At 41.6% G+C, this 15,078-nt stretch overlaps 1 protein-coding gene across 1 annotated transcript in view; it reads left to right on the top strand.

Annotated features, from left to right (window-relative positions):
- Positions 1-213: 213 nt before the first annotated feature.
- The window catches only part of PLS1 (plastin 1), a 111,493-nt gene continuing 96,628 nt past the window's right edge, over positions 214-15,078 (top strand). Inside the window, exon 1 of the mRNA XM_025377651.1 lies at positions 214-339. The gene's annotated coding sequence lies outside the window, so the exon portion shown is untranslated. The remainder of the gene's footprint in view (positions 340-15,078) is intronic.

The raw sequence follows: 15,078 nt of genomic DNA, 5'->3' as shown, positions 1-15,078 counted from the left end.
GGTCATCTTTAGACTTGGGTAACTGTAGGGGGTAGAGATAACGTTGCCGCAGCGCCCATCCACCTCTCCCCATCCACGCTCCCAGCGCCTGCAACTCGTCTTTCACCCTTAGCCTGAACCCAGGCTCTGGGCTTCCCTTTCCTTCCCCCTGGGAGCCGCAGGCAAAACGTGGCAAGTGGATTCAGAGTTTGGGGGCCCGGGTGCCGGCCGAGCATGCGCAGTGGCGCGAGCGCAGCGGCTGCGCGGGCGCAGAGAGGTAGCCGCAGAGTAGACCTGCAGGTACTTGGATCTCCAGTGGGAGCTGCGCTCTCTAGGGCAGGACGGCGGCGGAGGCGGCAGGTACGCGGGGGTGGGGATAGGGCCCAAAAGGAAGGCTGGACAGACGGATGGAAAGCGAAGCGTTACTCCTTTCGGGGCGCGCGGAGGCTCGGGGGCAGTCTCTCCGAGTCCCCTCGCTCGCCTCTCGTCTCCCGGCTGTGCAGTGCGGCGCCCACCGTCCTCTGGGCGCGCTTCTGCCCGGTCCGGGCAGGCAATGCCCGCAGGTGTTAAATCGCGTATTTATGCTGCTTAAACAATAATCCTGTTAACTGAATTGTGATTCCCTGCACTGAAGTAAGGTATTTCATTAAGTTTTCTGTTTTCAACTTTGGGTGGCTGCCGGTGAGGCTTTCTGATCCAGCCTGTTTTGTTTTAATTCTGAGACTGTTTTATTTGCCTTTGGCCTTTCGGTGCATAGGATCAATAGGGCTGTAGTGAAATCCCATCCGTGCTTTCTGTTTGTGGTACCTTTCCTGGAGCATAGGGACCTCTGGATGCGGCATAAAAATGTCAGTTTTCAGCGAATTTCACTGCCAAAAAACTTTCCGTGTTTCAGCTGCATTTTCAAGTGGAGAATTTACAAAATTTAAGATTTCCCCCTAACTTTTCAATTATTACTGTATTTCGGGCTTCATTTGGCATTACTAAAAGGAAGCCGTCGTTCAGATGAGTAACAGAGTTCTCACCTTTCCCCCTTTACTTACTGTGTCACATTTTATGGCTTATACCGTGATATTTTTCCCTCCAGCCACGGTGTTGGATATACTTGTATGAGACTTAAGCTGTGTTGCATAAATTTCTTGAAGAACCTGTGAGCCAGAAGCAAAATTTCAGGCCAGGGGGCACACACAGAACTTGAAGCAAGTTCTTTTACACCCCCACCCCCCACCACCTTTGTAATCAGCTCTCCTTTAAATTGATTTATGTAATGAAATTCTATAGTAAAGTGTTAAATGTGGAGGCATATATATATAGAGAGAGAGAGAGAGAGAGAGAGAGAAAGGTAGTAAGTTTAGGAAGAGGAAATTTTAAGTTCAGGAAGAGAAACCTATATGGAAAGGGAATACAGGTATCCTGCCCCCCTTCATTCCTCCCATGATAAATGTTTTAATGGCAGAAATAATATACAGTTGGTCTAGTTTGGGCTGTAGAGACCTTTGAGGTCAGCCAGTTCAGCTGCTTCAGTTTACAAATGAGAAAACTGAGACCAGCGAGGTTAGATGACTTGCTGTGGCCACCCAAGCCCCTCATTAGCAAAGCTAATTAGCAAATCCCCTCATTAGCAAATCCAGGTTTTCTCATTTTCTGGGGTCTTTTTACCACTCCCTGCTGATACTCTTCTTTGCCTCGATTATTAAACTTCCTTTTTCTCTTCTATCTTCTTATACCATGAAGTCTGACTTAAGCAGAAAATTAGTTGTTTCTCTTACTAAGCTTGCTGGTGCCTTGCAAACTCCTTTCAAAAAGTGCCCTTTCACTGAAGCCCCACCTAACAATTTGCTGGTCCTGAAACCGCCCTCCTTCCTTCCCTCAGTCACTTGGGCCCTTGGCCCAAAATGCCTGTTTGCCTCCCTCTTTCCATATTGAAGTCCTGCCCATGGTGCAAGGTGTAGCTCGGGTGTAACCTTTTTGGAAGCCTTCCTTGATTGCCTTAGCATGAAGTAGCTCTCCCTCTTCTGAACCCTATAGCACTTACTACTGTTGTTTGTGCTGTTAATATCCCCATTGTATATAGTATCCTGAGTATTTTAGCACCTCCCAACTTCCCGACCAGGAAGTTGACAGGTTGTGTAAGCTCTTGGAGGTTAAAGCCTACGACTTAAACATCCCACCCAGCACTAAGCACAAAGTGTATTCTTAGCTCCTGTTTGTAGGAGGGAGTGGGGGAAGGAAGTGCAGTATGGATAGTTTTGTAAAGGGATTTCATGTGTGTTCTATAATATGGGGAAGGCCGTCTTAGAGCTGTATCAAGACAGCAGCCAAGTCCATTTCTGATTCCTCATATTTTGTTAACAGATCACAGATTAGTTAGGGTGAGTATGGGAGACAGGTGTAAAAACATAACAGGGGGCGGTTGGTCCAGGCCCTAGATTAAGCCTGTGACTCAAAGTGGAGAAAGGAGGGCACAGAATTAAGAAATGTAAAGGAAGAAGCATGTGGTGAAAGACTAGATGCAGAGAAGGAAAGACATGTTGAAAATGAATTTCAGGGTTGGGGTGTTAGTAATGGGTTTATAATGTTCTTTTTATCTTAAAAGTACCTCCAATTGGCTGGGTGCGGTGGCTCATACCTGTAATCCCAGCACTTTGGGAGGCCGAGGCAGGTGGATCACGAGGTCAGGAGATTGAGACCATCCTGGCTAACACTGTGAAACCCCGTGTCTACTAAAAATACAAAAAATTAGCCGGGCGGGCATGGTGGTGGGCGCCTGTAGTCCCAGCTACTTGGGAGGCTGAGGCAGGAGAATGGGGTGAACCCGGGAGGCAGAGCTTTCAGTGAGCCAAGATCATGCCACTGCACTCCAGCCTGGGCAACAGTGGAAGACTCTATCTCAAAAAAAAAAAAGATACCTTGAATTGTGACATTGTCTCTGTTTCTTATAGTTAGTGATGTGATTGTCTTGTTTCCCATTCTAGATGATAACCTCTCTGAAGGATGATCTTTAACCCCTCACAATACCTGGCACATTGCTTTGCAATGTCAGACACTCAATAGTTATTACATGAATGAAAAAACAAATAAATAAATAAGTGCATTTTGCCATGGGGAGGGTGGGCATTTAGGATCTTAGAGCTATATGGTAGCACTTTATCCAGACTATCCCCTAATTGTATAGAGGAGGGACTCAGATATTCTTAACTAAGCTAGTTAGCGGGATAGCCAGAAGCTCTGTTCAAAATTCCTCATTACTAGACCCAAGCTCTTTTCATTATCTATTTTTGAGGTTGTTGGCCCCACAATTATTTTTATTTATTTATTTATTATTTATGTTTGAGACAGGGTCCCACTCTGTCACTCAGGCTGGAGTGCAGTGGCATGATCACTGCTCGCTGCAGCCTTCATCTCCCCGGGCTCAAGTGATCCTTCGCACCTCAGCCTCCCAAGTAACTGTGACCACAGGGACGTGCCACCATGCCTGGCTAATTTTGTACTTTTTGTGTTTTTCCCACAGAGAAAAACACTCTGTGGAGATGGAGTCTCACTGTTTTTCCCAGGCTGGTCTTGAATCCGTTGGCCTGCCTCAACCTCCCAATGTGCTAGGATTACAGGCCTGGGCCACCATGCTCAGCCTCCCAAGATTAATTTGAGTTGGTAGCAAGACATTCCAGTTCAAGAAGTTTTGTGGATTGAAAGCCCTCAGAAACCAATCTAAAGGGGAAATCTAAAGGAGAGAATGCATGTGTCATTGGAAGAGGTGAAACACAAGGCTGCTGGCCAGTTCAAGGTTGAGTGTACACAGTAAGGAGGGAGTGTGGCTGGGGTCCTAGGAATCTTCACACTGGGGAGTTGAATTCTGGAAAGGTCATGGTAGCTTAGCTTGTCAGAGGCGGACACAAATGGGTTGGCCCAAAGTCCTTGGGACTGAGAGTCTATTTCCTAAAGACATTCTACACTACCAGGAGGTGGTGAGCAGTGGCTTTGGAGAGGGTAGGCCAGGTGCAGTGAGGCTAGGCCAGGAGGGTAGCACCAAAGGTTGGTGTTTATGGCCCAAGAACATGGGGCTGAGGTAAGGCTGATGGAGAGACAATTGTGATCAGGTTCTGCCTGGAGAAACAAGACAGAAAGCAGTGCTGCTGACTCCAAAATTCCAGTTCAAGAGGTGGTTTGGAATATTTGTTTACTTGGAACAAACGTTGCACTTTGCAAATCATAACCATTTTGCAAATCAAAACACAGCCTTTCCATTGAGCTGCACTCAGTGATGAGGGAGCTGTTGGATGCCACATCCTTGCCATTGACTCGCACCCTGTGGTTGACCACCATCTTCGTATTTCCACAGGCAATGATGGTCCATTAAAAATGTCAAGGAGAGAGAGAGCAGTTGAGAGGAGAGACAGAACAAATGAGCTTGAGAAATGGCTAGTGGGGGGAAGGGAAAGGTTGGCCTGGTTTTATATATTTTATATATATTTATGTTTTTTATGACGACGTTAGTGAAAATTGATGAGGCAAATGCAAAATCAGGTAGTATGTTGAAGTTAATGTCTCATACACTGAAATGTCCAAATATTAAATCGTAGCATTTACCATGGCCCTTTGTAAAATGACAAATATCTTTCTTAAAATAATAGTAATATTAATAACTAGTATTACAGAATATCTTCCATGAACCAGGCACTATACTAAATACTTTACAAGTAATATATCTTTTCATTTTTATAAACCATCCTATGACATAGGTGCAATAATTACCCATTTATTTTTAATTTTTATTTTTTGAAAACAAGGTTTCAGTCTGTCACCCAATCTGGAGTGGAATGGCATGATCATAACCCACTGTAACCTTGAACTCCTGGGCTCAAGCAGTCCTCCCGCCTCAGCTTCCCAGGTGTGCACCACCATGCCCAGCTTATTAAAGTTTTTTTTGTAGTGATGAGGTCTTGCAATGTTGTCTAGGCTGATCACAAGCTTTTAGCCTCAAGCAATCCTCTCACCTCAGCCTCCCAAAGCCCTGAGATTACAGGCATGAGCCACTGCACCTGGCCTACTTTCATTTTCTAGATGAGAAAATTGAGGCTTAGGGAGATAGATAAAAGCATTTATCTGAAGTCACACAGTTTACAAGTGGCTGAACTGAGATTTGACCCCAGGTCTATCTGACTTTATACACTGAGCACTCAAAAAACTTAATCAAATATCTTAACAAAAATGCAAAGCTCTTTCTGAGGTAACTCTAACAGATGCTTAGAATAGCCACAGGTTTCAGCTGGTGGAACCACCAACATTCTTTGAGCCACATTTAAATTTAAATTTAAATTTTCGTTTTTTTCCTTCCACTTAGTCTTTATCTCCTTTTCTCTTGAAGTGTTCCTGAAGAAAGAGACAGCAGCTTTTTCTCTGGGTACACCACTAAAGCCACTTCGATCTGCTCCCACCCTCTTTTGGGGTGGAGCTGTGGTGGAGGAGTGAGTTGGTGGTCATCCAGGGGGTGTCTGTGGAGTTGGCAATGGGAAACTGGGAAACTCACCTTGTGTAGGAGCCTAAGAACTTTGGAGTGACCAGGTGTAAGGATTTTTTCCCCTGGGGTGTCAGGATCCACTGCTGGAAGCTCCTGGAATATCTATGGGTCATGACTCTAATCTCAGGCCTTTGAACTATGGCCATAAACCCCCAGGAAGAATCCAGGTGTGAACACATTCTCCCCCAATTTTTAAGATCGGGGAGTTGTGAAGTCCCTGTGGACTAATTGGAGGTGGGTGTGGATACCTCAGGAAGGGCCCCAGGTCAAAGACAAATAATTTAAAGACCCCACTTGTAGGCCCCAGCTTAGACCTGTGAGAAAATGTGCTCCTCTCTCTCCTCTTGATGAACCTAATTACATAGAGAACTTACTCCTGGGAGTCTCAGAATGGAACCCAGCTGAGAGCGTGCTTCCCTCCCTTGCTGCCTGAGCTCTCTTTCCATTTCCTGGTTGTGCTTTACCTTCCCCTGAGTGGTTCTGTGTTCCCAGGGCCTTTTCTCTGGATATGAAAGGCAGGGCCGGCAGCTTCTGGCTTCGCCGGGCTAGTTTTTGTATTTTTAGTAGAGTTGGAGTTTCACCATGTTGGCCAGGCTGGTCGCCAACTCCTGACCTCAAGTGACTCACCCGCCTTAGCCTCCCAAAGTGTTGAGGCTGAGGCCACCGCATCTGGCCCTTATTACTTCTCTCAACATTCAAAAGCTTGTCACTTCATCCAGTTCCGAATTAACTTTTACTCTGACTGATGATGAACGTCAGGGAGAAAGAGAAAGAGGCATTTGTGCTGCATATGGGTTTATTGGTTATAAAATGGTTATACAATTTTGATTGCTGGAAACTTTGCTGACATGTAAGGTCACATGAGATGTGAGGCTGTTCAACTTTGATCATCTGATTTCTTTTCAGCACTTCGTCTGAAAGGGCCTACGTACCGTTTTCGGTGAGACATATGTAGCATGGCTTCTGTAAAGGCATATTGCTTTTTATTATAGTAATATTGTAGGCACAGAAAGGATGAGGAGTTAGATGATTGGGAGAGTTTTTTTCTTACTTAAAACACTTGTTTCATCAGAAAATATTTCCTAGCAGAGTTAGACATGGCTTTGGTCATAAAGTCCAGTGGTGAAGGGACTTCAGACTTTATGATAAACTAAATTTTATGATTGACTTTTGTGAGCAATTCACAGCTATAAAACTACGAGACTGGGCATGGTGGCTCACACCTGTAATCCCAGCACTTTGAGAGGCTGAGGCAGATGGATCGCTTGAGCTCAAGAGTTCAACACCAGCCTGGGCAACATGGCAAAACGTCGTCTCTTCAAAAAAATTATCTGGGCATGGTGGCGCGTGCCTGTAGTCCCAGTTACTTAGGCTGAGGTGGGAGGATCATTTTGAGCCCAGGAGGTTGAGGCTGCAGTGACCTGAGATTGTGCCACTGCACTTTAGCCTGGGTGACAAAGTGAGACACTGCCTCAATTAAAAAAAAAAAAAAAAAAAAATGCTTACAAGAATATCTGGGTAATAACTCACTGCACACAGACATGCCTCCTTCAAAAGATCCAAGCTGACCACAAAAAAAAAAAAAAGAGAAACTGTCTTTTCTTGATAGTAAATTGGATGGAGACATTAGTAAGGTACAAGGTGTCTGAGGGGCTTCTTCATGATAAAAAGCAAAAGGTTTTGGGGTGTCGACCCAAAATATTAGCAGGAATCAGATTTACTCTATTACTGAGGAACACAATACATTAAATTGTTTATAGATCCAGTTTCAAGAAATAAGATGTTTTTATTAAAAAAAGACAAAAGCTCCTTCAATTTTTTTTGAGAACTAAGAAATAAGAGATTTTAGCAGTACAGCCAAAATACAATTTGGATTTGAGTTTAAGACCCTGGTAAATGGCTGTGAAAGGATCGGTCTTGTTAATTACGCCTTGGACCAAGGGCTGCTTGTAATGAATAAAAGAGGGGGAAAGGTTTAGACAAGTAGAATCTCTAGGTTGATATCAAGTTGGTATTTGTAACCTTTGTGAATAAACCAAAACCTCTCAAAGACTCCTGCTCTCTTTTCCTGGAGAGCTCTCAGAATTCTTTCCTGGCGGTCTCCCTTTTCCTTCCCCTCTCCCCAGGTTTAAGATCATTGGGACATCCTTTTAGGCAAGGAAATGTTTCTAAGAGTGACCCAGTTATTGCAATTTTAAGTGTTAATCAGGTCAGTGAGGTGCCAGCTGTGAAACCCAGCTCACAAAAACCCAATGATGTTTTTTTATCAGAAGTTGTCATGGAAGTGAGTTAATTTTGGAAAAAACAATAATAACAATTTGCTTGATCCCTTTCTTATCCTCAAACAGCCAAATTAAATTCAAGATTATTGGTTGGGTGTGGTGGCTCACGCCTGTAATCCCAGCACTTTGGGAGGCCGGGGAGGGTGGATCACGAGGTAGGGAGATCGAGACCATCCTGGCTAACATGGTGAAACCCGTCTCTACTAAAAAATACCAAAAATTAGCTGGGCGTAGTGTCAGGTGCCTGTTGTCCCAGCTACTCAGGAGGCTGAGGCAGGAGAATGGCATGAACCTGGGAGGCGGAGCTTGCAGTGAGCCGAGATCACTCCCCTGCACCTCCAGCCTTGGTGGCAGATGGAGACTCCGTCTCAAAATAAATAAATAAATAAAAAATTCAAGATTATTATCAGTGGAAAAAGGTAATCTGAAAATCTCTGAATGTTTAGTGGTCAATTAAAATGAGCCTTAGGGCAATTTAAAGTTTAGATACCTGAAACCAGTTGGCCATGAGAACCATGAATGAGAAGTCAAAGTCTGTGATTGTGTTTCTGACCCCATGAGAAGGAAGGCCTTCTCTTCAGCTGTAGGTTTGATGATCAAACAAGATAGTGAATGTGAAAGTAACTAGTCAACTACAAGATAAAGAGGTAAGGCATTTATTGAGGTTTAAAAAAGCTTTCTGATTTTGCTTCCTTTCACTGATAAGTGACCAAGACTTAGGGAATGACTTGCCTCCTGGAGGTTGCCTGATTTGAAAGTGGCAGAAATTAAACTCGTAACTGTGTCTCATAATTTCAACATTTGAAAAAATGTCAGGGTTTATTTATTTTTTTGAGACAGAGTCTTGCTCTGTTGCTCAGGCTGGAGTGCAGGGGCACGATCTTGGCTCACTGCAACCTTTCGCTTCCCAGGTTCAAGTGATTCTTCTGTTTCATCCTCCCCAGTAGCTGGGATTACAGGCATGCGCCACCACGCCCAGCTAATTTTTGTTTTTCTAGTAGAGACATGGTTTCTCTATGTTGACCAGGCTGATCTTGAACTCCTGACATCATGGGACGTCACTCTAGCTCCAAATCTAGTGCTCTTCCAGTCAATTCATATTTTCTTCTGTTACCAAATAAAATAATTTCTCTATGAAATTTATATGCAATTTTTATAAAAGTCTAAATGTATTTTATGACTAACCCTCAACTATGCAGCATTACAGTTTCTCTAATGTTAACAGTAAAATGAGTTCTTGAAATAAGAGTTGATTAACATGGGAAAATATCCATCTCTTTCATCTTGAACAAAGTAGTTTTGTTTTAAAACTTATACTTCCTGCTAATGTACAGCTGGCATGTATAGGATAGAAGATTAAACTTTCTAAATATTTTACAAAGTTATATTCTCCCCATGTGATATATATAGTTCTGTGGGAGACTAAGCCTTAATTGAAGTATTTCTGCGAGGTTACTATAAGCATTTCTCATAGCACTAGGACAATAAATAATGGGAGAGCCCAAAACATTGTAATTTTCTCATAATTCAGAGGAAATGACTGAATCCTGAAGCACTGTACAAAAGGGTACACAGTGATACCCATTTTTGCATGTTAATGTATTGTTAAATATCAGTGGGAATATTCTGCATGCTATTTCACATCTCAGGCACACTTAAGGAAGACCTTGTGATGTACATGTTGCTCATTTAATCTAGAAAGGATACCAAGGTTCATTTACAACTTCTTTATGCACAGTTTTTTTGACTATGTTATGCCCTGAGGCATTAAGGGTATTACTAAAGCAAGCAGCAGGACTTCTCAGAGAAATTAAAGGTTTCATATCAACCACACATTGTCAAAATCTTCACTTTGAATAGGATTAAATGATGTTTCATCAGTATTCTTGGCACTTATGACATTGTTTTTGAAATAGCAGTTTTATTACTCTTGGCTGTGACAGTTTCTCAGACTTTCCTTAATACCATACAATTTGCCTATTTAAAATGTATAGTCAGTTTTACAGTATTTTCATTACCCTGTATTCATTAGCACTTTCCTCATCTTCTACTACCTCCTCCCCAACTGCCCCATCCCAGGCAATGCCAAATCTACTTTTTGTCTATAGATTTGCCTCTTTATTTGAAATTTGAAATTTCAAATAAATGGAATCATGTAATATGTGGCCTTCTGCGTCTAGCTTATTTCACTTAGCACAATGCTGTCAAGGTTCATTCATGTTGTAGCACATATCAAGACTTTTTTTCATGGGTGTGCATAATATACCATTGTGTGGACATACCACATTTTATGTATTCATCCTTCAGTTCATAGACATTGGGGTTGTTTCCTCTTTTGGACTATTATGAATATTGTTGCTGTGAACCTTTGTGAATTGGTTTATTAGGGACATTTATTTTCATTTCTAGAAGTGGAATTGCTGGGTCATGTCACCTAGCATTTTGAGGAACTGCCAAACTGTTTTCTGGAGCAGCTGCGCCATTTTACATTCCTACCAGCAATGGATGGAAGTTCCTGTTTCTCCACGTCCTCACCAGCACTTAATTATCTGTCTTTTAAATTATGGCCATTTTAATACATGTGAAGTAAGTATAACATTGTAGTGACTTAAAAAAAATGAATAGACTTTATCTTTTAGAACTGTTTCAAATTTACAAAGAAATGAAGCAGATGAAACAGTGCTCCCATATACTCCCACAATGATATACTGTTACCCTATTATTAACTTTTTTTTTTTTTTTTTTGAGACAGAGTCTCACTTTGTCACCAGGCTGGAGTGCAGTGGTACGATCTCGGCTCACTGCAACCTCTGCCTCCTGGGTTCAAGTGATTCTCCTGCCTCAGCCTCCCGAGTGGTTTGTACTACAGGTGTGTGCCACCATGCCCAGATAATTTTTGTATTTTTAGTAGAAACGGGGTTTCACCATATTAGCAAGGATGGTCTCGATCTCTGGACCTCATGATCCACCCGCCTCGGCCTCTCAGAGTGCTGGGATTACAGGCGTGAGCCACCGCTCCGGGCCGTATTATTAACATCTTACATTAATTAGTATGACATGTTTGTTATAATTAATGAACTGATCTTGTTATATTATTATTAACTAAAGTCCGTAGGTTATTCATATTTCCTTTGTTTTTAGCCAAAATCCCTTTTCTGTTCCAGGATCCCATCTAGGATATTACATGACATTTAGTTGCTGTGTCTCCTTAGTCTCTCCTTGGCTGTGACAGTTTCCCAGACTTTCCTTGTTTCTTGATGATCTTGAGAGTTTTGAGGAATAGCAATCAGATACATTGTAGAATGCCTCCATGTTGGAATTTGTCTGAATTTTTTTTTTTTTTTTTTATCATTAGCCTGTGGTGACATTGATTTTTAGTATCAGGGCAACTTACTTGGATTATAAAAATACATGATCAGAATTGGAAATCAGCAGAATGTGGTTGGTGGGAAATTATTTTACTTTATTTTTATTTTTAAAATTTATCTTATTTCATTTATTTTTAGAGACAGGATCTGCCATGTTGCCCACACTGGTCTCAAACTCCTGGGCTCAGGCAATTCTCCCGCTTTGGCCTCTCCAAGTGCTGGAATTATAGGCACTATGCCTGGCTGGGAAATTCTTAGGAATTTTTAAAAGTCGGTTGCCTCTAGAAGATGAGCAGAAATTTAACTCAAGATATGTTTTCCTAACAAGAGCTTGATCATATTGGAAGATGATCAGATTAGGTAGTGGAATTTATCTTCATGACTATTATAAGACAGCATCTAACCTAAGGGTAAAGCCAAAGATACATTTTTCACTGCTTTAAATGTAGCAGAGAATGTTGTTTTGCTTGTAATAAAACATAAAGTTAATGAAATTCAGATTGACTTTTAGAATTCCATAGCACTATGGCAGCATCCAATGTATATTGAGTACTTCCACCTACATCAATCCCAGTAATTCTCAAAATGCTTTGTGAAGGGAGTAGGAACTGAGACTCAAAGAGGTTGTGTCATTTGGCCTGAGACTCACACAGCTTGTCAGTAGAAGAGCTGAGATTTGAACTCAGGGCTGTGGAAGCCTATACCCTGCTGCCTGCCAGATTCCAGAGTTTCCAGTGGTTTTAAATCATGAATGTATCAAAGGACACAGGCTTGAGTCCTTATCTTACTGGATATTTTTACTGCCAGCCAAAGGAGATAGCATCTCTCTGTGTTTAAGGCCCCACTGAAATTGGTTGGTTCAATTAACAGCATACCTGTTGACTGCTAACAAAGGGAAACTAAGCCAGCTTTGCCTGGGGCACTAATTCCTGCCACATGTCTTCTGAAAATGGAGCCCAAGGGTCATAAAGCAGGCAACCAACTATGTGAGAGAACAACATTAGCTGAGTATGTTTGCCAGCGGTTACATTGCTCAATGTATGTCTTAGTTACCTCTCAAGTTTTTTCAATAAGTGAGTGTCAGAGAGGATTTGATTTTAAATATTTATCTTTAATTTGGAGTAGATGTGGTAATAATGTGTGAATGTACTTGAAATGAAATAGTAAAGTTGCATAGATAGCTGTCTGAGGAAGGTTTGGAAAATTTCCCTGCTTATTCAGCTAATTTTTGTAAAGTGCCCGAGATGACTGATCACAGATTAATACAAAGTTTCTTTCTATACTACCAAAATATCAGACTTTATGTATTAGTCAGGATAGAGTAGTTTGTGCTGCAGTAACAAATTAACCATGAAATCTCCATTGCTGTCTTGCTCATGTAAATGTCTGTGTTTATTGGCTGTTCTCCAGGGCAGCTCACCTATATGCAATGACTCAGAAATCCAGGCTGCTGTCATTTTTGCGAATTTGCTTTCTTAACATGGAGCTTTCAAGTGATCCCACCAGAGGAAGGGGAACTGGATAATCACGTACCAGCTCTGAAATGCTTTGCCCTCGAGTGACAAAAATCACTTTGATTCACAGCTTATTGGCTAGAACTAAGCTTATCACCCTGCTTAATAGCAAGGGCCTAGAAGTGAGAGGGAGCACATGGGTATTCAGTGAACAATAAATGTCTTTTGCATCCCTGGTTTTAGAGCAACAGAAGTAGTTAAATTGTTTGCCAAAGTCTCCTCAGTAGAGATAGAAAAGTGGACTGAATATTTAGTGATAATTACTTGATAAAAAATTGTAAGTAAATTTTGCCATAAACTATTAACATTTGCAATAATTTATATATGGCTGATTTAGCAACCTGATTTCCATTTGTGGATATGGTTATACCTTCTAAGGGTATGACAGTAAAGTTAGCTTCTTTTACATTATAATATTTCAGCTGATGGTGCTGATGATCAAAGCTTGTATGTATTTATTTTGAGATGGAGTCTTGCTCTTTCGCCCAGGCTGGAATGCAGGGGTGCCATCTTGTCTCACTGCAATCTTCACCTCCCTGGTTCAAGCAGTTCTCCTGCCTCAGCCTCCCGAGTAGCTGGGATTACAGGCACGGGCCTCCATACCCAGCTAATTTTGTATTTTTAGTAGAATTGGGGTTTCACCATGTTGGCCAAGCTGATCTCGAACTCCTGACCTGAGTTGATCCATCCTCCTCGGCCTCCCACAAAGCTTGTATTTATTAAGTATCTCCTATGTGCCAGGTACTCTAAATGTTTTATATGAATTACGTTAATTTAGATGGGGACTGCAATTTCATCTCTATGGTAACTATTCTTCAGTTCCATCAACTTGCCTTGTTTGAATGGTGCCTAGATTAGACCCATCACTGTGCAGATAGCTCCCCTCTAGAAACCAGGTTGTCACTAAATTACCTTAAAAATAAGGCTCCGTAGGTTGAATGTGACACTCTGGATATTGTCTAACTAGCACAGAGTACAGTAAGATCTAACATTTACTGTGATTCGGATCATACTTACATTTAGCAGCTTAAGACTTTGTAAACCTTTTAAGCAGCCATATCTAAAAATAAGCTTGAGGTAAACTAAGCCCATAGGATTTTTTTTAATATAACTTTTTCCAAAATGAATTCTCCTGTATTTTTGTGATTCTCATATTGTCTTAAAATGGGTATATTTGATGAATGCAGAATTCTCTTGTTGGTTTGTCCTTTTGATGTCCTTTTTCCCTACTCTCTTCAGTGTGGCCTCAGATTCCACCATTAGAATGATAGGATGACAAAGATCCTCGCTGGGCCACACAGACTGGGGCAGTCCTCTCTCACTCAGTTTTCAAAAAGGCTCTTGGTTGTTTGAGAACAACTATCTTTACCATGTATGAGGAGCCCCATCTCAGGCTTTTCATGTTGATTCCACATTTATTCATCAAAAAGCTGAACACAATTTTGGGCCCAGGCGCTGAGCTAGGCCTCATCTGTCTCTGCCATCAGAGAGCTAACAGTCTAGACCAGAAGTTGGCAAACGTTTTCTGTAAGGGGCCAAGTAATAAATATTTTAGGCTTTGTGTTTCATATGGTCTCTGTCTCTGCTACCTAACTCTGCCCTTGTAGCGTGAAGGCTGCCATAGACAATATGTTCATGAATAAGCATAGCTGTCTTCCAATAAACTTTCTTTGTGTGCACTGAAATGTCAATTTCTTGTAATCTTCCCTTGTCACAAACTATTATTCTTTTGATTTTTCTCTCTTAGCTGTTTAAGAATGTAAAAACTGTTTTTAGTTCACAGGTTATATGCAAGCAGGCAGTGGACCAGATTTGGCCTTCAAGCTGAATTTGTCAACCCCTGGTCTAGAATGAGCTCTGTGTTGTTTTATTCTCACAAATACATACTGAACTGCCTTAATAATTACTTAAATTGGTCGAGCATGGTGACTCATGTCTGTAATCTCAACACCTTGAGAGGCCGAGGTGGGAGGATCATCTGAGGCCAAGAATTCAAGACCAGCCTGGGCAACGTAGTGAGACCTTGTCTCTACAAAATTAGCCAGATATTGTGGTATGTGCCTGTAGTCTTAGCTACTCGGGAGGCTGAGGCAGGAAGGTCACTTGAGCCCAGGAGTTTGAGGCTGCAGTTAGCCATGATTGTACCACTGTACTGCAACCTTGGCAACAGAGCAAGACCTTGTCTCCCAAAACTTTTGTAAAAATAGTATGTATATAGTACTATATATAGTATGTATGTAGTATTATATAGTATGTACATACTATATACATAAGTGCATACACATATTGCTTTTGAGGACCACTGATTTTATGATAATCATGAATCACCAATATTGAAAATAATAGCCAATATCTATTGGGCATTTACTATTACATATATTAGGCTTTTTTTTTTTTTTTTTTTTTTTTTTTTTTTG

Source organism: Theropithecus gelada, chromosome 2 (assembly GCF_003255815.1).
Source record: "Theropithecus gelada isolate Dixy chromosome 2, Tgel_1.0, whole genome shotgun sequence".
Classification (NCBI taxonomy): Eukaryota; Metazoa; Chordata; class Mammalia; order Primates; family Cercopithecidae; genus Theropithecus; species Theropithecus gelada.
The sequence above is the reverse complement of the archived record's forward strand: the minus strand, read 5'-3'. Positions and strand labels throughout refer to the sequence as shown.